Genomic DNA, 25,675 nt, shown 5'->3' on the forward strand with positions numbered 1-25,675 from the left:
AAGGAAATCGAATCTGTACGTACAATAAAGTTTCTAAATCTTAAATAATGAAGAAAGGTTTTAAGAACAAATACTAGACATGCTAATTCGCCTTTATAACTTGGATAATTTTTCTCTGCCCCGTTACATTTTTTGGAACATATTCCAATAATTCTTTCTTCCCCCCCCTGGTTTTGGCTGAGAATTCCAGCGAAATAACTTGTAGAAAAATCTACATCTACTATAAAGGGGTTAGGATTATCCCACTGGGGATAGCCTTTACTTATAGAATTTGAGAACATATTTATGAAATTTTCCCAATCTTTTGATAGGGAATCGGTCCATTCGATAACTTTATCGTTTCTGTGTTCATCTAGGGTACAAGAATTTTTTGCATAGGATGGGAAATAGGCCCTATAATAATTGGAGAAGCCCAGGAAACGCTGGAGTTCCTTGCCTGTCCTGGGCCTGCTCCAATTTTTAATTTGTTCTAAATATTCGGGGTTCATTTTAAGTCCTTGGGAACTGACTATATGACCTAAATATGTACATTCGGATGTGAAAAATTTACATTTGGCTAGATTTAACTTAAGTTTTGCTATTTTTAGGACTCCGAAGAGTTTTCTGAGATGCTTCAGATGTTCCTCAACATTCTTTGAGAATATAATAAGATCATCAAGGTAAGAAATTATAAATTTGTATAAGCCAGGGATAAGGGTTAGGACTCTGTCCATCAAATGGCAGAAAACACTTGGCGCGTTACACAGTCCGAACGGCAGTTTCTTGAAAAGATACTACCTGTTAAGGGCTGTGAACGCTGTCAAGTGTTTACTTTCCTCCGAAATGGCTAGCGCATGGAATGCGCTAGTCAAGTCGAGGGTGGTAAATACATTGCCAGTGCCTAATTTTTCTAAATTACTAGAAATCAAGGGAAGGGGCCAATTAATTTTTCGTGTTACACTATTAAGCGCACGAAAATCGATAACGAACCTAAGTTTGCCTTCCCCCCCAGCCGTTGGTTTTTTCTTTACCGCAAAGATTGGGGAGGACCACTCGCTGTAGCCCTCCTCAATGACGCCCCCCCTTAGCCAGTTTTCAATTTGTTCTTTTAATTTGGCTTCGTATAATGGGTTTAATTGAATGTTTCTAGCCTTAATAGGTTTAGCCCCGGGGATCAAGTCTATTTTATACTGTAAGAGATCGCAGTTACCGATATCGGCATCGTCAACCGAAAATATATCGAAATGATCAAGGCATAATTTTACTACCTTTTCCTTCATCCCTGGGTTATTTTTGATAAGATCACTATTTTCTAAGTCTAATTTTTCTTTAATGAATTTAATTCTTTTAAGAAGTGTAGTTCCTGACAATTCATTTATTTGATTAATATTTTTATTGCAGGAATTTGGGGAATCTGATTCAAATTCAAAGCAATATCCAACTTTAACGTTATTCAATAAGGTAATATTTTTTCCTGCTAAATTGACAAAATTTACCCAACATTCTCCCTTCTCATTTACATTATAAATACCCTCCATAAGCATCAAGCCGTTATGGCTTGTCATTTTAGAATTATTTGGGGATATATACAGCTTCCTATTTTTTTGATGGATAGGTATTGTTATCACCGTTGTATTCCCCCCCGGCAAGAATGTTGTTTTCTTTGCTAATTTTACGCATGTTTTATTTTGTTTTAATGTCCCAGTCCCCCCCTGGTTACTCCAATTTATTCCTGGGATAAGGGAGTTTTGTTCCGTATGAACATTATTTGTAGGAATCAAGGGTATGTTTTTACTTTCTTCAACTATGTTAATTGTCAAATTTTCTATTGGGATTTGCTCGCCAGTGGGGAGCTCGAAGGACAACTTATCTAGTAACAAATTAATTCGATTAACTTTGAGAAATTCATATCCTAGATTTATAATTTTAGACGTCGTTTCAGGGATGTAAAACGTTTCTTCGAATATTTTATCTGACCCATCAAAGCTGAATTTTAAACTTACGTGTCCTATGATATTTACTGGTTTTAAATCTACAGACAGAGCGCTAAGATTGGCAGGGGTGAATGTGATTTTATTATCATCTAAGATTTCTTTAGAAATAAGGGACCTAAAGTTGTTTCCTGTATCCACTAAAGCGTGTTGCAGGAATTCCCCCCCCACGGGATTAAGAACTTTTAGTTTTGCACAGATAGGCATTATAAAATAAATTATATTTTTAGTCGAAGCCTAAGATGCATATTTTCCAAGATCCCCACCTCAGCGGTTAGACGATGGTAATCCTCACACAGAGATTTCCTGTGTTCCAGGTATAGTTGTCTGTCGAATCTTTTTAAATAATGAAATGTTTTAACAATATGGTTAATTGTTAAAATAATTTTATATAACTTTCTGGGTTTCATTAAGTTTTTATTAAGCGCTTTTCAGCTCCAGAAATTTCTTAATAAGCATGAGAATGTTGATAGTTCTAAAGAGACTACTAAACTTTAATACGGGTCCTTATTTATATACTTGGATATATGATAAAAACCTATCGGAATAAAATTGAACTAAAAAGTTTTCGAAAGATTGAAAGGCTACAAAGTAGCTTAAAAATAAGTGTTCAGCTTGCAACTAACAAGACATTAAAAACAGACTGACTTATTTTTTGACTTATATCTGTATTTATACAAAATATAGTTTTACTAGTTAGTATTTGATTCACAATATCAAATAATATAAAGTTAGCGCTGAATTACAGCTCAAAAAATATTAGATATGACTAATATAATAAAGAGGGTCAATGATGACTGATTTATTATTCCGATATTGTTAGTATTTATACTTAATTTTTCCACCTATGGGGTAGAACAAGTTTATATATTTACTAAAGTATAATTAATGCTGAAGTCAGCTTCAAAAATAAGAAGTGGTTTGTAGTAACTGCTTTGATAGTAACTGGCCTTGATTAATAATATGCATTCACTTTTATATAGACTTTTTATTCCGCTGGTAATCCTAGCGGAAGCTAATAGAACTAAATTTATTTTATTCTGCTAGTAATCCTAGCGGAAAATAATTTAATCAAAATGTTTTAAGATTTTATTAATCACGTTTTAAGTGATTAAAGTTTTTAATTTTTAACTGCTGCTTGATTGCAGCTCAAAAAATCAGAGAGGAAAAGATAATTAAAAATCTTCCTGAACAACTGAATTAGATTTGGAAATTCGCTCGTATTTATACAGATTTTCCAGTAGACCCCCCCCCTTTCTTATTATTTACTTATATGGACCGCGATAGCATTCTAGGCGACATCTTTCGGATACATAATAAATTAAATATAGTTCTATTATTGTCACTGTACAAAATGCAATAATATTTATCCATATAAATAAGTTATTATACATAATTGCTGAAATATTTCAGCTACAAAAATCAGAGACTAAAAGTGTGCAACTCTCAGATAAAATTGATACTGAGGATTTAACTCAGAAATCATTGTTTATATACAGATAATTCGCTTAAGGTCCCCTAGCGGTTAAAAATTGAACTAGAATGTTTTAGATTCTTATATATATACACTCTAAATATACGATATTTACATTTTAGATAGATCATGCGATATTAAAAATAAATACTACTAAATAGAAAATAGGTATTCACTTGTTGGCTTCTTTATAAAGACTATTAAATTTTAAAAAAATGGAAATATTAAGTGCATTTGAAATGCTCCTCAGGTTACCTCCCTATTTCCCCCAATTTCCTGTATCAGCTACATTTGGATAGGGAAAGGAGGGGAAGGAGTTTATTTTGTGTTGCTTAGTCAGATTTAATAATAACAATTTGTTTTATTTTTTCGCGCCAAAGCATTGCTTGGCAAGGGATATTTGATATTAAGGAATTTGCAAGTTTAGCTTGACATGGGATATTTTGTTTATCTTTCATATCAAAATATGAAATTCATTCAGCAAATTTTTATTTTCTGGGATAGGGACAATTAATATCGCATATATCCACTTATTTTTTACATCTAATGGACGTGATTTTTAACAATCGCTTGTACATATTTATCTATTTCAGATTCCTCGCTGGCTTCCTGATCCATTTGGTTGATAGTTTTACGTGCATACTGCTCAGGTATTTTATTACTATTACCTGGAGCTTTTCTAGGTGGTGTGAATTTACTCCGTGTTTTACCAAAGCGGGACTCAGGATGTGGGGGCTCCCCAGCTTTCTTTTTGTTGCAATTCTGCACTACATGGCCAGGGATATTACAATGCCAGCATTTAATATTTTTACTCCTCCCATTAAAGGCTCCTATAACGCCCTCGATTTGATCCCAAGCAATAGGATCATCCTCATGATCTACCCAAGAGGGAACCTCGTCAGGTTCTTCGGTTAAGTTTTCCTTATACATTGCCGTGTTAGTGGGGGTATTATCTTCGATAATGCTGATTATGGGTTGTTTTTTCGTTTCCGCAGAATTTTTAGGTAGGAACATTTCCATGGCTTGGGAATAGCAAGCCGAAAGGTTTTCCTTGCTAATATGGCCAGACCCATCCCAATTAACGTATCTTTGTCCGAGGTTAATAAGTTTATTTAAGTAAGCGTTGTAATCGTCCAAAAATTGCATACTCTCAACGTAATTGGCCATGTCCATGGCAAGGTTGGTATACAGCAGATTTTTGCTAACGTTAAGATAGAATTCTTTCCACTTCTTTTTAGGTATGAGGCCAGGATTCATGAGTTTGAACACCCTAAGTTTGTTTTCAAAATAGGTGTCAAGGGGTTGATTAGTCTCCTGTTTTAGGTTGTAGAAGTACTGCGAGGCTACTTCTGGATCCGAGAAAGGAGTGACCAGCCTCCTAATCATCAGGTAATAACTTAAGGCAGATAAGGCCTGATTTCTTTCAGGCGTAATTAGGTCTCCTAATCGTTCCCCTCTCGAGTCATAAATTCGCTGGTATAAAATATCCTTAAAAAGGATTGGGTCACAGATTCTGTATGTCTTTGCAACCCTCCACAAATTAGAAAAGAAATTATCAAAGTCGGCCCTGCCGTCCCACCTAGGGGCATCCCTCGCAAAATCGGAATCCCATTTTTGTCCTTTAATAAAGCATTCTTTAATAAAATCATCGTCGGCGGCGCTAGTTGTTGCCGTCGCGGATGTGCCTGTGTTTGGTGTGTTTCTTGTAGAGGGTCTTGTTGCTACATTGGGTGCAGACTGTGTAGGTCTACGGAGGGGCTCTAACGACTTAATCCTATCAGGGATAAAGGGAAACCTTTCTAATAAGGTTTTTTCATATTCCGTTAGAGAAGTTTCTCTTACATTCATCCAATTGTCATTATCCGCCGGACCTATAAAGCCTACAATTGAATAGGCCATACAACCTGGGGCTGTAATTCTATCCTTGGCGACCCATTCGATCACGTTTATCTTTTGCTGGACCGATAGCCGGTCATAAAAAGTGGCATTAATTGAATCATCACCTATGGTGTTAAAATGAGTTGTGTTAAGACTTTCGTTTAACGTTTTTTCCGCAAACAATGGGCCAAGATTTCCGTCCGCTGGGAGTTTTGATACTCTACGTTTTAGATCTAAGATGTCGGTGTCGGCTAATAATCTGCGATGTGATTCCGTGTCCTTAAACCCTGCCCATTTTGTTTCTATTTCGAGCTTCATAATCTCGGATTCTTGTTTTATTATATCTCTATAATGTGACGAGTATTCGTTTAACTTAACATTTAACGCTTCCGTTATGAGTTCTTTGATTTTTTCAGGGGAAAGCGGGTCAGACTGCTGCTGCGAGGTACCAGGGACGGCCGGAGCCGGCGGAGGCGGCGGATTTTTGGTTTTATCATTATCCCCTTTCTTGGCATTATCGGTCATGGTGCTGGAGTGTAGTGTTCGTTAACACTGCTTTGTCTACCACGAACTTTTTTTAAGAACTTGGAAATATCCCTTTCTTCCTGTTTTAGGGAGAAAATATGGAAATGTGTGAAATTAAATACTAGTGTGAAAATAAAAGGCGGGTTCCTTTTTATCTTTATTTGGCAGTTTGCCACGAAATAATTATTAGAAATATTCTGTAACAAATTGTTAGGATCAGTAATATTTGACATAATATTACTTCACATAAATTCATTTCACATAAAACATTTGACATAAAGTATCATTTCACATAAACTCATTTGACATAAAGGTACACTTAACATAAAAACGTTTCACATAAACTCATTTCACATAAAGGTACATTTGACATAAAGGTACATTTGACATAAAGGTACATTTGGCATAAAGGTACATTTGACATAAAGGTACGTTTAACATAAAGGTACATTTCACATAAAGGTACATTTGACATAAAGGTACGTTTGACATAAAGGTACATTTCACATAAAGGTACATTTCACATAAAGGTACATTTGACATAAAGGTACATTTCACATAAAGATACACTTCACATAAAGGTATACTTGACATAAAAATACATTTGACATAAAGGTACACTTGGCATTAAGTTACATTTCACATAAAGGTACACTTCACACAAAGATACATTTCACATAAAGATATATTATGCTTAAAGATACACCTGGCATAAAAGTACATTTCACATAAAGGTATATATCACATAATGGTATATTTCACATAAAAACGTTGCACATAAAGATACATTTCACATAAAAATATAAAAAATTGGGCACCAGTATAAAACTTTGGGTACCAGCTTCATAAAGTTACATTTTCACATATGGGTACACTTCACATAAAGATACATTTCACATAAAAACATTTAATATAAAGATATATTTGACATAAAAATACACTTGGCATAAAGGTACATTTCAATAAAGGTATACATCACATAAAAGTACATTTCACATAAGAACGTTTCACATAAAGATACATTTCACATAAAAATATAAAACTTTGGGTACTAGTATAAAACTTTGGGTACCAGTATAAAACTTTGGAAACCAGTATATAACTTTGGAAACCAGTATAAAACTTTGGAACCCAGTATATAACTTTGGGTACCAGTATTAAACTTTGGGTACCAGTATAAAACTTTTGGTACTAGTATAAGAACTTTGGGTACCCATATAAAACTTTGGGTATTAGTATAAAATTTTGGGTAACAGTATAAAACTTTGGGTATCAGTATAAAACTTTGGGTACTAGTATAAACTTTGGGTACCAGTATAAAAATATGACATAAAGGTACATTTAATATAAAACTACACTTCGCAAAAAATCATGTTTTTTTCTTCAAAATATTTTCCATGAAAAAAAATATTCCAAATTTAAGAATGAAAATCTGTTAAACTTTTTGCAAAAGTCTTTTAAAATATGGGATATATGTTATTCTTGTTTCGACAATGGCGGAGTCAATTTCATTATCGACCACGTCCAAGGGTAAAACCTGTATTAAGGACAAGAATAACCACTGTTATCACCTCAACAATTACAAAGAAGGTTACACTCACAAATCCTGGCTTTGTGCAGTAAAAGGCTGCAACGCACGGCTTAAGACAACTGTAGATTTCAAACTTGTTGGCGAAATACCGGAGACCCACACCCATTTTAACAACCAAGTTCTCAAGCGCGCTGCTACAACTATGGAGAATGACGTTATAAAGCGCATGGCTGCAATGCCTAGTGTAACACTGAGAAATGTTTTAACAGAAATCAGCTCCAACTTAGAGGTAAGAATCAGTTGTTAATATAACATTTTGAAAACCAAACGTTTATATTTTTTTGCAATAATAAAATAGTATGAATCATTATAACAATAATTTTTATAGTATACAAAAACAGACCATTCAGTGTAAGTGTGATGGTATAAAAACGTTTAAAAGTTTAATAGCTGCATTTATTTTAGAAATGTTTTGTAATATTTATATTAAGTGAACCATACAAGGGCTATACACACAAACACATATATGTATATGTACATATATTCAGGCCCGCCCTGGGACATCACTGATCTGTAGTGCACGCAGCCAGGGTGCTATAAAACAAGCTCATCGGAGAACAAAACAGGTAATAGAAAAGTAGTTTTATAAACTTCGAATACAGAGCTTCTTGATGCTAGGGTCGCAGCCACTAGTTCATATAAAGCAAAATAAATATTTCTTTGAAATTAGTGAAGCTAGTAAAAGTGGCTGACTGAGATTATGACGTCAAAAAAATTTACCAATGAGAGGCCAGTATACACTGTAATTGACCAATGGTAAAATTTATAGTGGCCTATCATTGTTTAATTTTTTTGACGTCATAATCTGAGTCAGTCAGTTTTCTAGCTTCAAATTAGTTAAATGCTCACAGCTTCTGTGGCATGTAGTTTAGATTAAAAACTGTTATCCTCCTCTGATTTTTTTTTGAAATTTTTAAAATTTTTGTATACCCGTCGCCCCCTGGCCGCAGCGCTCGGCCCCCTAGCCTGCCTAGCCGCGGGCGCTCGGGCCCATAGCCTATAACCTAACCTAACCTAATTAAATAAAAAACTTCCCGGTGGGGTGGGGTGGGAAAAGGTACCAAAATTTTCAAACTTGAAAAAAAATTCATGAGAATATAATGCAAAAAGTTTTATTGGCGAGAACTATAATTAGGTTAGGTTAGGTTATAGGCTAGGGAGCCGAGCGCCCGCGGCTAGGCAGGCTAGGGAGCCGAGCGCTGTGGCCATAGATAAAGTTTTTTTTTTTTTTTGGGGGGGGGGGGTTGAGGGTTACTCAAATTTTCAGAATTAAAAAAAGTCATAAGAGTATAATAAATGTTTTATTATTAAATCATACTACTTTAGGCCATACACAAAGTTTCAGCACTTCCCAAAACTTTTGCAGATGTTTTTGACAACCCTGTGCCGGTTGAATACACGCTGACAAGCAACAACATGGAATTCTTGCGTTTTCACGACTGGAGCAATAAGGACAAGGAGGACGGGAAGGTTTTATTTTAAGTGAAACAATAAAAAAAAAATACTGAAATATAATAATTCATTAATGTATTTAAACAGTTAGAGAATACAGGGTTTTTATTATAATTTCCTTAGTTCAAACATTGCTTGTTAATTAGACATGTTTCTATTTTAGGTTGGAATACGACCAAACCTATGGAAAGTGTTGAAAGTTTTTTGTCAAGTTGGAGGCCGAAACAAAACGCTTGATGTTTTCAAATGCCCAGGGCCGTGACCTGACCACCAACACAGGCAGGAAGCTGCTGGCCGAGGCCAAGGTTAAAACACTGCAGTCATTAGTTTCCCGATTCAAGTATCTACAAAAAACCGAGTACTTGACTTTGGTGGCACACTGCCTAGCCTCACATGCTTGTAATGTTTATTGGCACAATGCACAACTGGTGCTCCTTTGATATCAAAATTTTTGTTACAACTACAATATACAATTGTTTGGTTTTCTTTTTGCTTTTGTTCTTAAAATAAATTTTTTAATTTAGAAATATGAATACTAAGTTGTTGTTTTTTTATGTCAAATGTTGGTCTTTATTCGTTTCCATGCTAAAGGTATGAAATATTATGGTAAGTGTAACTTTATGTGAAATATTTTTTAATGTCAAATATACCTTTATGTCAAAAGTTACTTTATGTCAACTATACCTTTATGCAAAGTGAACCGTATGGGAAGTGTACCTTTATATGAAATGTAACTTTATGTCAAATGTAGCTTTATGGCAAATTTACCTTTATGTGAAGTGTACCTTTATGTCAAACGTACCTTTATGTAAAGTGTACCTTTATATCATATGTACCTTTATGTCAAATGCACCTTTATGTAAAACGTTTATATGTAGAATGTACCTTTATGTCAAACGTACCTTTATGTCAAATGTTCCTTTATATTATGTGTACCTTTATGTTAAATGTACCTTTATGTGAAACGTTTTTATGTGAAGTGTACCTTTATGGCAAATGTACCTTTATGTCAAATGTACCTTTATGTGAAGTGTACCTTTATGCCAAATGTACCTTTATGTGAAGTGTACCTTTATGTCAAATGTAACTTTATGTCAAATGTACCTTTATGTGAAACGTTTTTATGTAAAGTGTACCTTTATGTGAAGTGTACCTTTATGCCAAATGTACCTTTATGTGAAGTGTACCTTTATGTCAAATGTAACTTTATGTCAAATGTACCTTTATGTGAAACGTTTTTATGTAAAGTGTACCTTTATGTCAAATGTACCTTTATGTGAAATGTTTTTATGTCAAATGTACCTTTATGTCAAATGATTTTATGTCAAATGTTTTATGTGAAATGAATTTATGGCAAATGATATTATGTCAAATATTACTGATCCAATTGTTACTATAAACTGTTTCCGTGAATAAACTTAGTTATCAGGAAAATATTAATTTCACTTTGCAATCGAAGCTTCTTTACAATTTAATTTTGTCTGTACGTTAATAATTATCTATACCTTCCCCCCTCAAAAATTGAGTGGTAGACAAGACTGCGCCAAAATGACGTATGAGGGGATGTACGGACAGACCGGAATACGAGTATAGAGTAGCTTCGATACAATTAAATATCAATAATATAACAAAGGTATTTCTAAAAAATACAATATTTATTAAGCAATTAAACTGGTTAGAATAGGCAGATTAATGGGATTATTATTATAGGATATATTTAATATGATATCAATTAAAGGCTTGGACGTCTCGTTTTCTGTAAAGGACAGAAAACCACGTGCACAGGAATATAGACTAAGACTGTCGACAACCTAGCATATAGGTATACAGTCTACCAAGTGCAAGCTGATGGAGAGATGTTCTCACAAGGCCTGCATAAAATCAACTAGCCCTCAACACAGCAGGATGGAGTATAGTGGCGGTTACAAGTGGAGGTCTGACTCAGCCAGAGAAGTATAGGAATGTGGACAGGGATGGAGATACATAAACTTGGATGGTGAATACCACACCTTACTTACTACTTTATGTTATAGGATAGTACTTATTAACTTAATAGATTAGGTAGGTGCTTTTTTTACATAATTAAATTACCCCCCCCAAAAATTTTACCCCAGGGGTAAATTAGTTTGGGGGGGGGTAATTACCCCCCCCAACAGATTTGGGGGGAGTATTTACCCCCCCCAACAGACTTTAGGGGGGGTAATTACCCCCCCCCAATCAGATTTTACCCCCGGGGTAAAAATTTTGGGGGGGGTAAAAAAAAATTTCGGCGCGCTTCGCGCGCCATTTTACCCCCCCCAAACACGAATTACCCCCCCCCCCCCCTAAAATTTTTTACCCCCCCCCAAAAAAAAAGCTTGGACGCCCCTGAACTCAATAACCCTTGTTTTATACTAGACTAGATTCTTCGCCCCTAGCCTCTAGGGGCTATGCCCCAAGAAGTAATTAAAAAAAAATAAAAAATAAGTACTACTGGTGCTGCCAGTAGTTTTCTGTGAACTAACTTCCCATTACACAAAAAAATTGGGTGATTATATTGTTTTTGGGGGGGTTGGGGTTGTCCCACCCACCCAGAAAATAGCTTAAAACCACAACAGGACCAGTAGGTATATTCCCTGAAGAGTAGAATCCGATCGGTTCTGTGGTTACCGAGATCTTAAGGGACGGAGAGACAGACGGACAGACATCAAGCTACTTTGTATTATAGATATCCCTACTATTGACATTTACCTGCAAAAATTTGAAAGGAACATCTATTCAAAAAACTTAGTAAAAGTTGGTCATCTTATTTCTTTAAAAAATCCGACTCTTTGTCACTTTATAATGTTCTCTTTGGCTCTGTCTCTACAGCAAGGCTCGGCAACTGGATTATTTCACCTAATATAACCTTCTACATCCTTTTTTTTTCTCTTCCCTATTCCCTTCTTGATTAATATTTAACTTTTTATATAGACTTGTGTAGTGGGGCTTACTTGAGACACTTATAAAATACAGCAGAATGACATTTTCGATATCCTAAACGAGTGGACAGATTTTTATGAAATTAGTAGCATTTTAAAGCATTTATTTTTCTCTTTTGATTTTACTTCTATTTGCATTTTTAAGCCCACAAATGACGGATCTCGAGTTAAAATTATGAAACATTAGTACTTTTTATATTCTGTGAAATTGTATGATTTTATCATGTGAGCTCTGGAAATTTTCCAAGAATTCAAAATACATATTTATGCGCAGTATAAATATGTACATTTGACCTTTTAAGTCTACGCGTGTAGGTTTTTAGGAGATATCTAATTTTTGTACTTTTATTAGAAAGGCTCCAGATATCCAGGGACGGCATCCTCAATGCATCACGGAGATTTCCCCGGCACAACTGAACGTGACTATTCGGGAAACTCAGCATACACTCCGGCCTGCTTAAATGTCATGTGCAGACCTACGTGTATCCCTAGCCATCCCTGTATGATCAGAAACGCCCTCCAATACTCTGTAATTTTCCTATATGTATATATGTATTCATTAATTTGTGTAAACTATGTTTGTCTATTAAAAATATATCAGTTCCGCAGAAACAGTCTTTATTAGAGGATCAACTCCTAATTTTATGCAGCTATTACTAGCTGCCATTAATTATCCAGAAACTTACAAATCCCCTGTGGGTACTCATGAATAGTTTTGTTCTTTGCGTATCGGAGACGTTCAACAAAGGGAACGAGTCGCTTCGCTCTTGTATTCTCTCAGCCGCAACGTTACCAACTCAACGAGTAGCGCCGTCAACACCGCTCGAGGCGGGCTATCTTGGTTTTTAAAAAGACAACAAGAACGTCCGATCCGTTACAGCGAAACTGGTGACAGCTGTGTTTGGATCAACTAAGTGCTCAACAGGAGATTTACGTGGAAATTACCCCGAGGAACTACGGTAATTTCAGACGATCGTGTGCAACCAGACAGTTTGTATGAGAACTGAGGCCAGAAAGGACAAGAAATACTGTGTTTGGAGACCAGTGTGGGACCATTCTGACGCTTGGAGCACCAATTTGGTAAAGTTTTCTTTAAATTTTGAAGAACTTTCGTTAATTTTCAACGATGGCGCAAGCTGCCGACCTAGATCAGTTGAACTTGCAGCGGGCAATCCAACAGGCTCAGCTGGAAGGAGCGCCGAATGAGCAGGCTCAGCTCATTGCGTTAGGCAACACATGGTTGGAAAACCAGCGTAGGAAGCTTAACAAGCAGAATTTCCCTCGTTTTTGTAACCGTGCAGGAGACTGGGACGGCCACAAGACGAGGATGGAGAACGCGTTTAAAATTGCTCGCCACCATGCATCGGATCAGGAGGGCAGGAAAGGCCAATACATCCAGAGTCTCGAAGGGGAACGTTCCAGATGGCCAGAGAAGTTGCCAACAACCAAGATGCGCTCAGCTACGACCAAGTCATGGAGAGGCTGGACGCCATCTTTTTAGCACCTTCGGATTCAGACATCAACAAGGATGCGTATAAGCAGTTGTCGCAAGGCAAGAACGAGATTCCCCAGACTTACCTTGCTAAGAAAGAGCAGATGTGGTTGAAAGCCTATTCCCCGGACAACCGTGACCCTCAACAGTTCCGGAAAGAGGTAACCCTTGGTCTACGCCATCGAGAGGTACTGAAAAGAGTTTTTTGCCAGTTACCTGGAATCACCAGCATGGCCGTTTTACGCGCCACCATCATGAATGAAATTGCCACGCAACGTCAGCTCATTCACCATGGAGATGCTGAGGACACTTCCATGGATGGCCTCGCCACGTCCAACCGTGTTGTCTATCGTAACGATGGCACGGAGGACATGGAGGTCAACGCCGTCGGAGATGGGAACAGTAGCTTCAAGTGCTACAATTGCAACCAGAATGGCCATTACTCGCGTAATTGTCCTAAGAAGAAGCAGCAAGCGAGTAAAGGTACGGGCGGTGCCACTAAAGACAAGCCGAAAGGTAACTGTCGGCGGTGTGGCACGCCTGGCCATTGGCAGAAGACGTGTACGATCCCTGAGGACAGGCTGGCGAACGTGCGCAAGAGGAACCAGGAGAAGAATGCCAGCGGCAATGGACGCGGCAGGCAGCAGCAAGACCGTGCCCGCAATGCCGTGCGAGAGATGCATGCCAACGACCCTGGAGACAACGACAGTGGCGTAGGTGATGACGACCAAGCGCAATATTATGGAGATGTCAACTGTCTGGAAGCAGTTGGCCACCGAAGCAAGACTTCAAAAAATGGCAGAGAGGGCTCCCGTCGGTAGGGCGGAGTTCCTCAGCAGCTGTAGACCCTACCACCCTCAACCAGATGCAAGGACGACGAGGCGCCCGGGCCATGGTTAAGATCAGCCTGCGTGCAAAAGGACCGACTGTGCGGACCTACGGTCTCATCGATACCGTAATAAATTGCACAAAGGAGTCGCCGTAAATGAGGAGTTAGCCCAGAAGTTACAGCTGCCGATTGTTCCTTGCGATTTAACAGTAGGAACAGCGGCGAATGGCGGAGATATGGACGTCATCGGCCGTGTTTACAACATCAGCGTCATCTTGGGAGATGACTGTCCTAGCTACATCAAGGAAGCCTTGGTTATACCTGAGCTTCGCACCCCCATCAACCTTGGGTGCAAGTGGGTCGAGGAGATCCGCGGGATCCTGGATTATTCATCACCTGTGCAGGCGACATTGGTCGTGAAGGAGAAGAGAGTCCCGCTTGTACAGTCCATCGACTCCGAGGCTGCAAGTGCCTCAGAAGACAAAGAGCGGTCTGGAAAGCCGCCGGGGGAGCACTCGCCCCCCAACCCTCAGATAAGTGTTTCATTACGAGCCTTCGAGGAGTTGAACGCAGAAATAAGTAGCTATAGTAGTGCCTTAAATGTTTGTAAACCCACTGTTAAAGAATTATGTAAAGCTGAAGATAATTTTGCTAATGGTAATGTGCACCATTCACGAGATTTTTTAGAACTTAAACCAGATTCCGTCGAGTCATATGTTGCGCAACTTTCTTTTAAGCACAAAGCAAAAGTAGATTTTGAGCGCAAAAACGTTTGGACTCGTAATGTCAAGGGACCGCTTCGTAATTCCCAAGGGCCGGCCGTTCGTTTGAAAACCGTCGCGCTAGGTAAGCGGCCGCATCCTGTCCGTTTGTCCGTCCAAGCGACTAGGATTCTCGCAGCAGAGTCAGTGTCTGTCTTGAATTTTCTTCCCAGTCGAGAATTCCGACCGCAAATGACTGTCATGGTAGAAGAGACCGTTTTAGATGATAGTCCAGTGCGTGTGCTGGAAGGTGTATACAGAGCCCAGCAAAATGGAATTGTACGCATACCTGTTGTGAACCTCCAGGAGCAGCCGTGTGTCACAGCGGCTGGGTGCGTGTTTACCGCCAAGATTTGTGAGGATAGCAGTATGGTGATCAACACCGAGAGCTTAGTGTTGAGAGAGCCCCATGAGTATATACAGTCTATGTCCAAGAGCAACGAGGGCGACCACGGCAAGCCTATTACGAAGGAGCAGATGGAGAACCCCACATTCAAGGAAGTATGGGAGGACCTGGAGATGGAGGACAACGAACTACTGAACGAGCACCCTGATGTCAAGAAGCAAGTCAAGGAGCTTATTTATGAATACAGAGACATATTCAGTCGAGAGGCCCCTGGGCACACAGACCTGGTAACCATGAAGTTGAGACTCAAGCCAGGAACAGAGCCCATTCGGCAGAGATATAGGGAACTGAACCCTAAGATGTTGAAGGACCTGGAGGCGCAGATGGCCGACTGGCTCAACCAAGGAGTGATCGAGACAAGTTCATCACCATGGGCGAGCCCCCTCGTTCCTGTGCGCAAGAAAGACGGGAAGATCAGATGGGCAGTGGACTTTCGCCAGTTAAACAGCTGTTTAGAGCAGGACAGTTATCCGCTGCCGAGGATACAGACCGCGCAGGAGGGCACCGTGTGTATTCTACGTTAGATGCCACGGCTGCCTACTTCAACATCTCCATCGATCCAGCATCCAGGGAGCTGACGGCTTTTGCCACGCCAACGGGTTTGTGGCAATTCCGCCGCATGCCCTTCGGCATCAGCACAGCACCAGCGGTTTACAGCAGATTCATCAGCACCGCCATGAACCCGCTGGGAAGCGAGATAGCGCAATGCTATCTCGATGATGTCATATCATATAACCTGAGAGTTGCTGATCATGTGCCACAGATGCGACAGGTTTTCGAGGCCCACCGCAAGGCTGGAATCAAACTGAAGGCTAAGAAGAGCAAGTTATTCCAGAAGAAGATACAATACCTGGGCCACATGCTGAGCAAGGAAGGTATCGGGATGGTTCCTGACTATGTGGAGCGCATCAGAAACTGGCCGCCGCCGAATACAGTAGCCGAATTGAATAGCGTCCTCGGCTTCTACGGGTACTATAGGTCATTCCTACCTGAGTACGCCGACTTGACATGTGAGATGAATGCACAGAAGAAGGCCACGAAGCTAGAGTGGACCTCAGGGATGGACCAACAGTTCCAGCAGTTGAAGGACAAATTCGAGAGTGCACCCATCCGAGCTGTGCCAGATTTTGAAGCTGATACTCTGTTTCAATTAACAACGGACTATTCAGGAAGAGCCATTAGTGCAGTATTGAGTCAAGTCCAAAATGGTGCCGAGAGGTTGATCGCCGCCATGGGACGCAAGACAACCGGAGTGGAGCAGAGATATCCCTCGTGGAAGGGGGAAGCTTCCGCCGTGATTTATGGCATCAGAAAGTTTCGGACAATCCTGAGCTTCAAGCCGTTCCAAATAAACATGGATAACAGCGCCCTCAAGCAGTTGAAGTCACTGAAGAAGAACACCGGGATGATGGCCAGGTGGACAGAGGAGTTGGCTGGATACGAGTTCCGTGTGGTTCATCGGCCGGGGAGACTCAACACCAACGCCGACGCGTTAAGCCGGTGTACCGATGCTGATATGCCAGAGCCGACAGCCGAGGAAGAGGCTGAGCAGGATGAGTATATCGGAGCTGTAGCAGACGAGAGTGCAGACGAACTCCCCCGCAGCACCGAGCGGTATAGAGACAGAGTATACCGACATCAGTTAGACGACCCAATTTTAGAGAAGGTTCGTAGATGGATTGGACACGACCGACGTGCACCGGACAAGGCAACCTTACGTGGAGAGAGTAGGGACGTGCACCGGCTGGCCGAGATTTTTGACACTTTGAGGATCGCAGAAGATGGAGTTCTAGAGCAGGAGATACAGACCTTCACAGGGAAACGACGCAGGATAATGGTTCCTTTGTCCCTGAGAGAAGAGGTGTTCAATCATTCCCACAGAACGACCACTGGAGCGCACTTTGGCATGCATTCCACGATATCAAAGTTTTTGAGAAATTTCTACTATGTGGGACACCAAGCAGACATCCGCCTGAGGATCGCAGTCTGTCACGACTGCGTCCAAAAGAACATCAAGGCCAACATCAAGATAGGAGCGCACGTACCCATCCAAAACAGGTATCCGTTGCAGACAATCTACATGGATGTGGTAGGCAAGTTCGACACAACACCAGAAGGATACAATTTTATCCTGACGCTGCAGGACGGATGGTCGCCCTTTGTTCAGGCGTACCCCTTGAAACAGAAGACCGCTGATGAGGTAGCTACGACGATAATGGACAAGTTTATCTGTACTTTTGGATGCCCACAGGCATTCCACAGCGACCAAGGGAAAGAGTTCTGTAACAGCATCATGAAGATGCTCCTGCAGAAGCTCGGTGTCAAGCACGAGCTAGGCCCCGTGGCGAACCCCCAGAGCAACCTCATAGAAAGGTGGCACCGGACTATGGAAGAGACGCTGAGAACCGTGATTCAAGGACGGGAGACTTCATGGCCAGAATATTTACCTGGAGTTGTCCTGGCATACAACACAAGGATCCACAGCACCACCGGCGTGACCCCCTTTCTCGCCTTCCAGGGTAGAGAAGCTACTCTACCCGCGGATTTAATTTTGCGGCTACCGAACCCTGAAGATGACAAGGATATTCCCACAGCAGTGAGAAATTTGTTGGATAGATACACGACCATGTATGAAGCCATGGCGAAGAGTCAAGAAAGCACCATTCGAAGAAATGCTTTGCAGTACCACAACGATTGCGAGTTTAGAGTAGGCGAAAAGGTTTTTTATTTGGCACCCAACCATGGTAAAGCAAAGAAGAAGATGACCAAACATTGGAGTGGACCATACTTAATTACCGAGAAGTGTGCCGACGTTTTATATAGAATCCAGACAATACCAGCGGGAGAAAAAGAAGATTTGGTTGTCCATGTTGGTCGGTTAAGACCATATTACCCCCCAGCAATGACAGATGGAGACCCAACTTCTCCCCCAGAACCATTTGAAGAAGACGGAGATGAAGCAGGGGAACAAATTCCCTTGAATCCAAGACGACAGGCGAAGCCGCCTAATCCAAGAGTTGATTTCTCAAATGGGGACGACAGCGATGAAGAGGGAGGACCACCCAACGCACCGGGAGGAGCACCGCCACCACCGCCCAACATTGACCCCCTCAACCTTCCCCTACCGGACACACCACATTTTACAACGACCAACTCTGACTAAGGTATATGGATACTCCTGCGAAGTGAGGGTATCCTTATACCATTTTAAGTGCGGAGTTTGGGGTCACCTAAAATTGCAACAGGTACCCCAAACAATGAGGCACGAGGAGATTACTGCAGAAAATTGCCGCCGCATGTCACTACTCCAGGAATATCAAATTTCTGGCTACGGTGACCCTATCAAAGTAAAACTTAACCAGCCCACCTATGTTTCGGCAACCCTAGCCGGATCACTGAAGATGGAAGATGACAAGATCACCTGCATTGGGCAGACCATCCGCATGGGCGACACTATCCACTACAACACCCTGAAGCTAGCCGAGTACCAGATTCTACTTAAAGAAGAAACCTTCTTGGTTAGCAATAATAAGGTAGAGAGTGAAACAGACCATTTATCTCTACCATGTCCATATCATAAAGGGGAGTGCATCACTGGCGCCGCGACCTTCGTGTGGAACATCAACGACAGTTCCTGCACTCTACAGATGGTCAACACCATCAACCCCCTCACCACCATGGACACCTACTTGGTGGATCATCAGCAGCAAGTTTTACTCAACACTACAGGCGCAATGAAGTTAATGCATTGCCCCTTCAATGTCCTGACCACGGACCACGATGGGATCTACCTGGGCAAGACCAGCGAACTCAGCAGACTCGCCACCATCGACCCCGGACAGATAGATGTTAACCTTCAAGCTGCAGTACACTTAAATTATTTAGCTTATAGTATGCGCCAAACCTTCAGCCAATTAGATTTTACGTTACAGAAGACCATATGCGAGACCCATTACCACGGAGAGGCAGACCAACCGGTCCTGCTACATGAGCAGACCTATGGACTCTTGAAGGGAGATCTCTTGATGACCTTCCAGTGCACCAAGAGGACCCAGAAGATCAAGGATGACGTCAACTGCTATCAAGATATACCTTTGGACCCTGATGGCTATGCTGACGCCGCAACTAAACATTATAAGTTGCATTCTACAAGGGTAACATGTTCTGCGACTTTCCCATTAACTGTTAAGTCTAAGGAAGGCTGGGTACAGCTGACCCCTGCCATCATCAAGACTCAGGCCCCCATGGAGATGACCATCGACACCCCGCTAGTTAACTGGACGGATTACAGCCATGGAGGAATCTACACGGAAAGAGAGAGAGCTGAATGGTTACACACCTTAACCTTCCCATCCTACACCGAAGCAAGCCTGAAGGAGATTACCTACGGACTCTGCGTTGGAGACGGAAACTGTAACCAACTTTCCACCAGCAATTTACCCCTGTACACCCTTGACAATCTAATGCCAGATTTGGAACGCGAGATTGACTTATGGAGCAGCGTCAAGAGCTGGCTCCATGAATATGGCGATCTAATGGCATTCGCATGCCTGGTCATCCTAGGGCTAAAATTTATTACTGATCTGATATGCATCATCCTCACATTTCTACGTGTAGGCCCTGGAGCCGCCATTGCCCTAGTTGCCCACCTATATCTCTACAATACCATACAATCTTCCTACCAGAAGCTTATGAGGAAGAAGAAGGCCGATACCAGAACTGAGAGGCGAGAACCTACTACAGCAGCAGAGACAACGTCACTATTACCAACGACATCAACCCCGAAGATACAGATGACAGAGATACAGCCTACCCTCTTGGATCCTGCATCCCTGCCATCGTACAGCACTGCGACTAGATCACCTAGGATATCAACCTTAATACCATGACAGAATAATAGGTATAATTGGCCGTCTAGTCTATTGTCTTTGCCAATTTGAGCTTTATGTTATCTGGCATGTCTGTCTAGCCAGATAAAAAGGGGAGAAAATGTAGTGGGGCTTACTTGAGACACTTATAAAATACAGCAGAATGACATTTTCGATATCCTAAACGAGTGGACAGATTTTTATGAAATTAGTAGCATTTTAAAGCATTTATTTTTCTCTTTTGATTTTACTTCTATTTGCATTTTTAAGCCCACAAATGACGGATCTCGAGTTAAAATTATGAAACATTAGTACTTTTTATATTCTGTGAAATTGTATGATTTTATCATGTGAGCTCTGGAAATTTTCCAAGAATTCAAAATACATATTTATGCGCAGTATAAATATGTACATTTTTAAGTCTACGCGTGTAGGTTTTTAGGAGATATCTAATTTTTGTACTTTTATTAGAAAGGCTCCAGATATCCAGGGACGGCATCCTCAATGCATCACGGAGATTTCCCCGGCACAACTGAACGTGACTATTCGGGAAACTCAGCATACACTCCGGCCTGCTTAAATGTCATGTGCAGACCTACCTGTATCCCTAGCCATCCCTGTATGATCAGAAACGCCCTCCAATACTCTGTAATTTTCCTATATGTATATATGTATTCATTAATTTGTGTAAACTATGTTTGTCTATTAAAAATATATCAGTTCCGCAGAAACAGTCTTTATTAGAGGATCAACTCCTAATTTTATGCAGCTATTACTAGCTGCCATTAATTATCCAGAAACTTACAAATCCCCTGTGGGTACTCGTGAATAGTTTTGTTCTTTGCGTATCGGAGACGTTCAACAAAGGGAACGAGCCGCTTCGCTCTTGTATTCTCTCAGCCGCAACGTTACCAACTCAACGAGTAGCGCCGTCAACACCGCTCGAGGCGGGCTACGTTTTTAAAAACACAACAAGAACGTCCGATCCGTTACAACTTGTATTACCACATCATTTGTGTCCAGGGTGCAGGGGCGTCCAAGCTTTTTTTTTGGGGGGGGGTAAAAAATTTCAGGGGGGGGGTAATTCGTGTTTGGGGGGGGTAAAATGGCGCGCGAAGCGCGCCGAAATTTTTTTTTACCCCCCCAAAAATTTTTACCCCAAGGGTAAAATTTGATTGGGGGGGGTAATTACCCCCTCTAAAGTCTGTTGGGGGGGGTAAATACTCCCTCCAAATCTGTTGGGGGGGGGTAATTACTCCCCCCAAACTAATTTACCCCGGGGGTAAAATTTTTGGGGGGGGTAATTTAATTATGTAAAAAAGCACCTACCTAATCTACTAAGTTAATAAGTACTATCCTATAACATAAAGTAGTAAGTAAGGTTTATTTGACTATAGCTTCAGATTTCATTACTTTTAATACTGAGTTCTCCTTTTTAGGAAAGCTTCACATAGATCCCATGATGGTTCCACACTATTATAGGTCAATCCTTTGAGTGGTTTTAGGCTATTTTTCTCCTCCCTTTTTACCCTTTAGAAAACACGAGTTCTTAGATGCTAAGGGCGCCACTAATATTCAAATATATAGTAGTATCTCATTCTTTAGAACATAAAAATACAATAATTAACTCACTAACCAATGAACCAATATGATTATACTTTAAAGTGAAGCGTCTTATAGGTCCTGGTAAGTTTTATAACTAGTTTTGAGACACCCTGACATCCTCCCAAAAGAAATCGCCTATAGAAATTCTTTTTCATTATTTAATGAAATATTTAATTTAGTTAGGAATCTATTTTATGGAATCTTCAGTGCTTTACAATTACATCATAGATCCCCGGGATGGCTTTAGCCCTTATAAAGGCCCAAGCAAATAAAACATGATCAAACTATTAAATTTTTTATTATCATGGTTAAGAACTGTTTTAACTGGTTGGACTATATTGGGGTATAGTCCCTTTTGTGGCAACGCTCTTTAAGGGGCGTTTCTTAGTTTTTTTCACACAAGCTTCTCTCCTATTTCTATTTTTTTTAAAGAACATTCAATTTGGGGGGGGTAAATACCCCCCCCCAAAAAATTTTTTTAAAGAACATTTATTTTGGGGGGGGTAATTACCCCCCCCAAAATCGTTTGGGGGGGGGTAAATACCCTTCCCCAAAATCGTTGGGGGTGCCTACGGCACCCCCAAGGTAGGGGTAATTTTTTTTTGGGGGGGGTATTGTTCACAAAATTTTGGGGGTGCCTACGGCACCCCCAAAATCGTTTGGGGGTGCCAAATGGCCCATTACCCCCCCCCCTTGGACGCCTATGCCAGGGTGCCTGCAGCTACTCATTTAAAGAAGATATATAATGAATCATTGGGCATATTTATATAATATAAAATTGTATTTTATAAAATCTTTTGTGTACTATTGTGGTATCCGCCTTGGTTAAATGGCAGACACCCGAGTTCAAATGACTACGGCAGTGCGAACAGACGTGGACACATATATTATAGAGAAGCTACGCTTCTCTAGCAATCACTAAATAATAAACAGAGTCTATTCAGGTGTTACTTTATTCAGGGTCTAAGGTTTACTAAAGTTATATACAACAAATAATAAATACACAGATTGGAATAAATAATCCTAAAGCAGAATCAATATAAATACATATACAATAATCAGATTGGGCAATAATGATCCCCCATCCCTGGAAAGGGTGGGGGAACCAAACAATACAGCTTAACCATAATAAGGCTGTCAAAATCTATCATTAATTTTAAAGCATAGGGAGGGGTCAGGCTGACCCCTTCCCCAGTACTCGGGGGAGGGCCCTCGGCCCTTCTCCGAACCAAGGTCAGGGTTGCCATAGAACATGGCTCATGGTTGCCGAATACCACAACTCTCCCCTCGGAAGGCTGGGAGGGGGTTTCCCTGCCAGACTTCCGACAGTGGTTGAGGCCTTCGGCCTGCTCATTAGGGGCTATTATGTACAAGAGATAATGATTCAATGGAATCCTAGTGGTGATTTTCAGAGCTGATGGGCCCCCAACGTGGGGTAGAAGGTAGAGGCTGGCTTTTGTTGGGCACGTAGCTTGGCGCCAGCGGGTGTCAGGTTGGCATGGGGCGCAGCCGCTGCTGGACCGGTCAGCAACGGGGCATTCTGGTTGGCGTTGGCAGCGGCTGGGGCACTGGCTACCAGGTTGACTGTCTGGGCGACAGCCTGGCCTCCCGAGGGGCCGCGGGGCTTTCCAGAGTGCGGCCCAGGCTTGCCTAGGTGGTCATTTCCACTATCGGCTGATTTCATGGATACCATTTCCTCGGCTGCTTCCCGGCCAATAGGAATGGCATCCCAGTCCATTGAAAAGTCCCGGGACTTGGCATGGGTGAGCCTGGCCCTGGCCAAGGCCTTACGATACAAGGTTGGGTGATACAGGAATACTTGTGACATCGCGTTCAGGGCGGCCCGTACACCTCCTTGTGCAGCTGCCAGGGAGATGATGGTTAAGTCTCCCAGCAGCTTGAGGATCAACAGCAACAGACACAGTATGGCTGCGCCATTCTCCACTCGTGAATAGCCTGTCTGAACCCAGCCCAGACATCCAGGGTTTCCTCCCCTTCCTCCGCCAGTCGGTCAATATTGTAGGACACTATCCCATGGTCTCCGGTGGCTGAACAGCTGCCTTGCTGGACGCATGATTCATATGACAGGCCGGTCAGCATGGCGGCCTTATACGCCGGGAACGCTAGTAGCTGCTGCCAGTCATTCAGCTCAGCCTGGGAATACAATCCTCCCGAGCTAAAGTCATCCAAGGGCTCGGTCAGCAGCTGCTTGGGTGTATCCAGCGGGGGCGGCCTCTTCTTAGGTGCAGGAGTTAGCTCTATCCACCCTTCCTCGGCGTGTACAGTTAGGGGGTAGGTGGAGGAGCAGGGAATCTTGGTGGCGTGACCGCTATACACCTTTGTCACGGCATCTACAAATCCTGTGGGCTCCACCGGCACCTTGTCCCAACATTCATTGCTCTCCCTTACCACGTACTTATTACGTTGGCAGGTAAGCTGGAGCAATACATCTCCCCTCAAAATAGAGAACGTGCTCCCCTGGACACGCACCGGATGGGCAGGGTCTAGCTGCTGGAGCTTCCAGCAATTGGCCGCTACTTCTTCTGCTGCTGCGCTTCTCATTCGAGTTTCCAGGGTAAATCCGATGTAACCCGCGTGTATCTGGGCCTGGAGGGGGACATCCACGTCCCTGGCCGATACTCTGGGCAACGCTGCCGCGGCCGGGTTGGCTGCCACGAACAATGCTGGGTGGTTGGTGGCATGGGCCTCAAAGTCGCAGTTCACTATCGAGGTGGGGGTAGTCATGTTGATAAAGAATTGTGCCTGATGGTCAACCAGGAACGCATCCATCACCAGGCTGGGCTGGAGGCTGCGGATCAGCCTCAAGGGGCAATCTCTCCCCAGGTGGTCCCACACATATGTGGCCTTTCCAGTGACACAGGACAGCTCGGACTGGGGACACTCTAGGGCCAGGTGGTCGGACTGGGACTCCACCCGTCCGTTCTCAACTACGTAGGTCTCTTCCTTGACCAGCAGCCATCGCTCCTGGAGCACTAACTCATTTCGGTACAGCTGGCCTTCAAAATGGACGTCCTCTCCTTCACAACCCACCCCCTCGGGGCTGTTGACCAATTCGCCTACCATATCAAGGGTAAAGAACAGGGGGTGGTTCAGCTGGAACGTCAATGGCTTGGTCTTGCCTGGCAGGGTGTAGACTCGGCTCCGGGCCAGGTCCCGGCACGTTTCTGGGTCAATCTTGGTTGGCCGCATGAGGGTGGGGACCGAGGTCACCTTCAGGTGGCCCCAGACTCCACACCTAAATGTCCACTGGGACACTGTGAGTTGACAGCTATATCCCGTGGTCTCCCGAACCTTAACTTGCTGCAGGACATGTACCTCATGGCCCAAGGGCACCTCCTGGTGTAGTGGCTCCTTGCTACACATCTGCTCTTTGTTGAAGGCAGTGACATGGGTGGGGTTGGCACAGTCCCACCCTACTAAGACATAGCTAGTTGTAGGCCACACAGCTGCTAGCAATAGGCCCCACAGAACCATCCACCAATGGGAGAATCTGCCAGACAGCCACCGTCCTCGCGCGCGCATCTGGGGATTCTCGGCTCTGGCCACAACTGCTTCCTGGGGCTGGACACTGCTGGACTGCTCCTGGCTAGATATAAATTTCCATTGAGTGTTATCTTTAGACGCCCGGGGCGTCCCGATACCCTCCCCAATGACGGACTGACAGGCGACTGGCGCCTGTCTGGGCGTCGGCTCCCCTAGCCCCAAGGTGGCCCTTCCCTCGTCCATGGCATGCCCAGTGGCATGGGGCTGTAGTGCGTGTGGCACAGGCTCGCCCTGTATTACATCCCTCCCCTGCCCTAGGAACTCAGTTGAATGTGGCACAGGCAAGTCCTGATAACCCCA

The 25,675-nt window shown here is 42.3% G+C and overlaps 1 protein-coding gene and 1 long non-coding RNA gene across 6 annotated transcripts in view; one reads left to right on the forward strand and one right to left on the reverse strand.

Annotated features, from left to right (window-relative positions):
• LOC145318738 (uncharacterized) overlaps positions 1-25,675 on the reverse strand; it is a 372,001-nt gene that overhangs the window by 334,361 nt on the left and 11,965 nt on the right. The gene's annotated exons all lie outside the window — the stretch shown is intronic.
• LOC145318722 (uncharacterized) lies at positions 812-6,034 on the forward strand. Of its 2 annotated transcripts, XR_013879481.1 has the most exons (5): positions 812-1,440; positions 2,201-2,287; positions 4,038-4,094; positions 4,768-4,833; positions 5,739-6,034. It is a non-coding gene; the product is annotated as an uncharacterized LOC145318722 (long non-coding RNA). The 2 variants fall into 2 exon arrangements; XR_013879480.1 differs by lacking the exon at positions 5,739-6,034 and having other exon boundaries at positions 4,768-5,163.

This window comes from Acartia tonsa, chromosome 5 (assembly GCF_053477335.1).
Source record: "Acartia tonsa isolate MP-2025a chromosome 5, ASM5347733v1, whole genome shotgun sequence".
NCBI lineage: Eukaryota > Metazoa > Arthropoda > Copepoda > Calanoida > Acartiidae > Acartia > Acartia tonsa.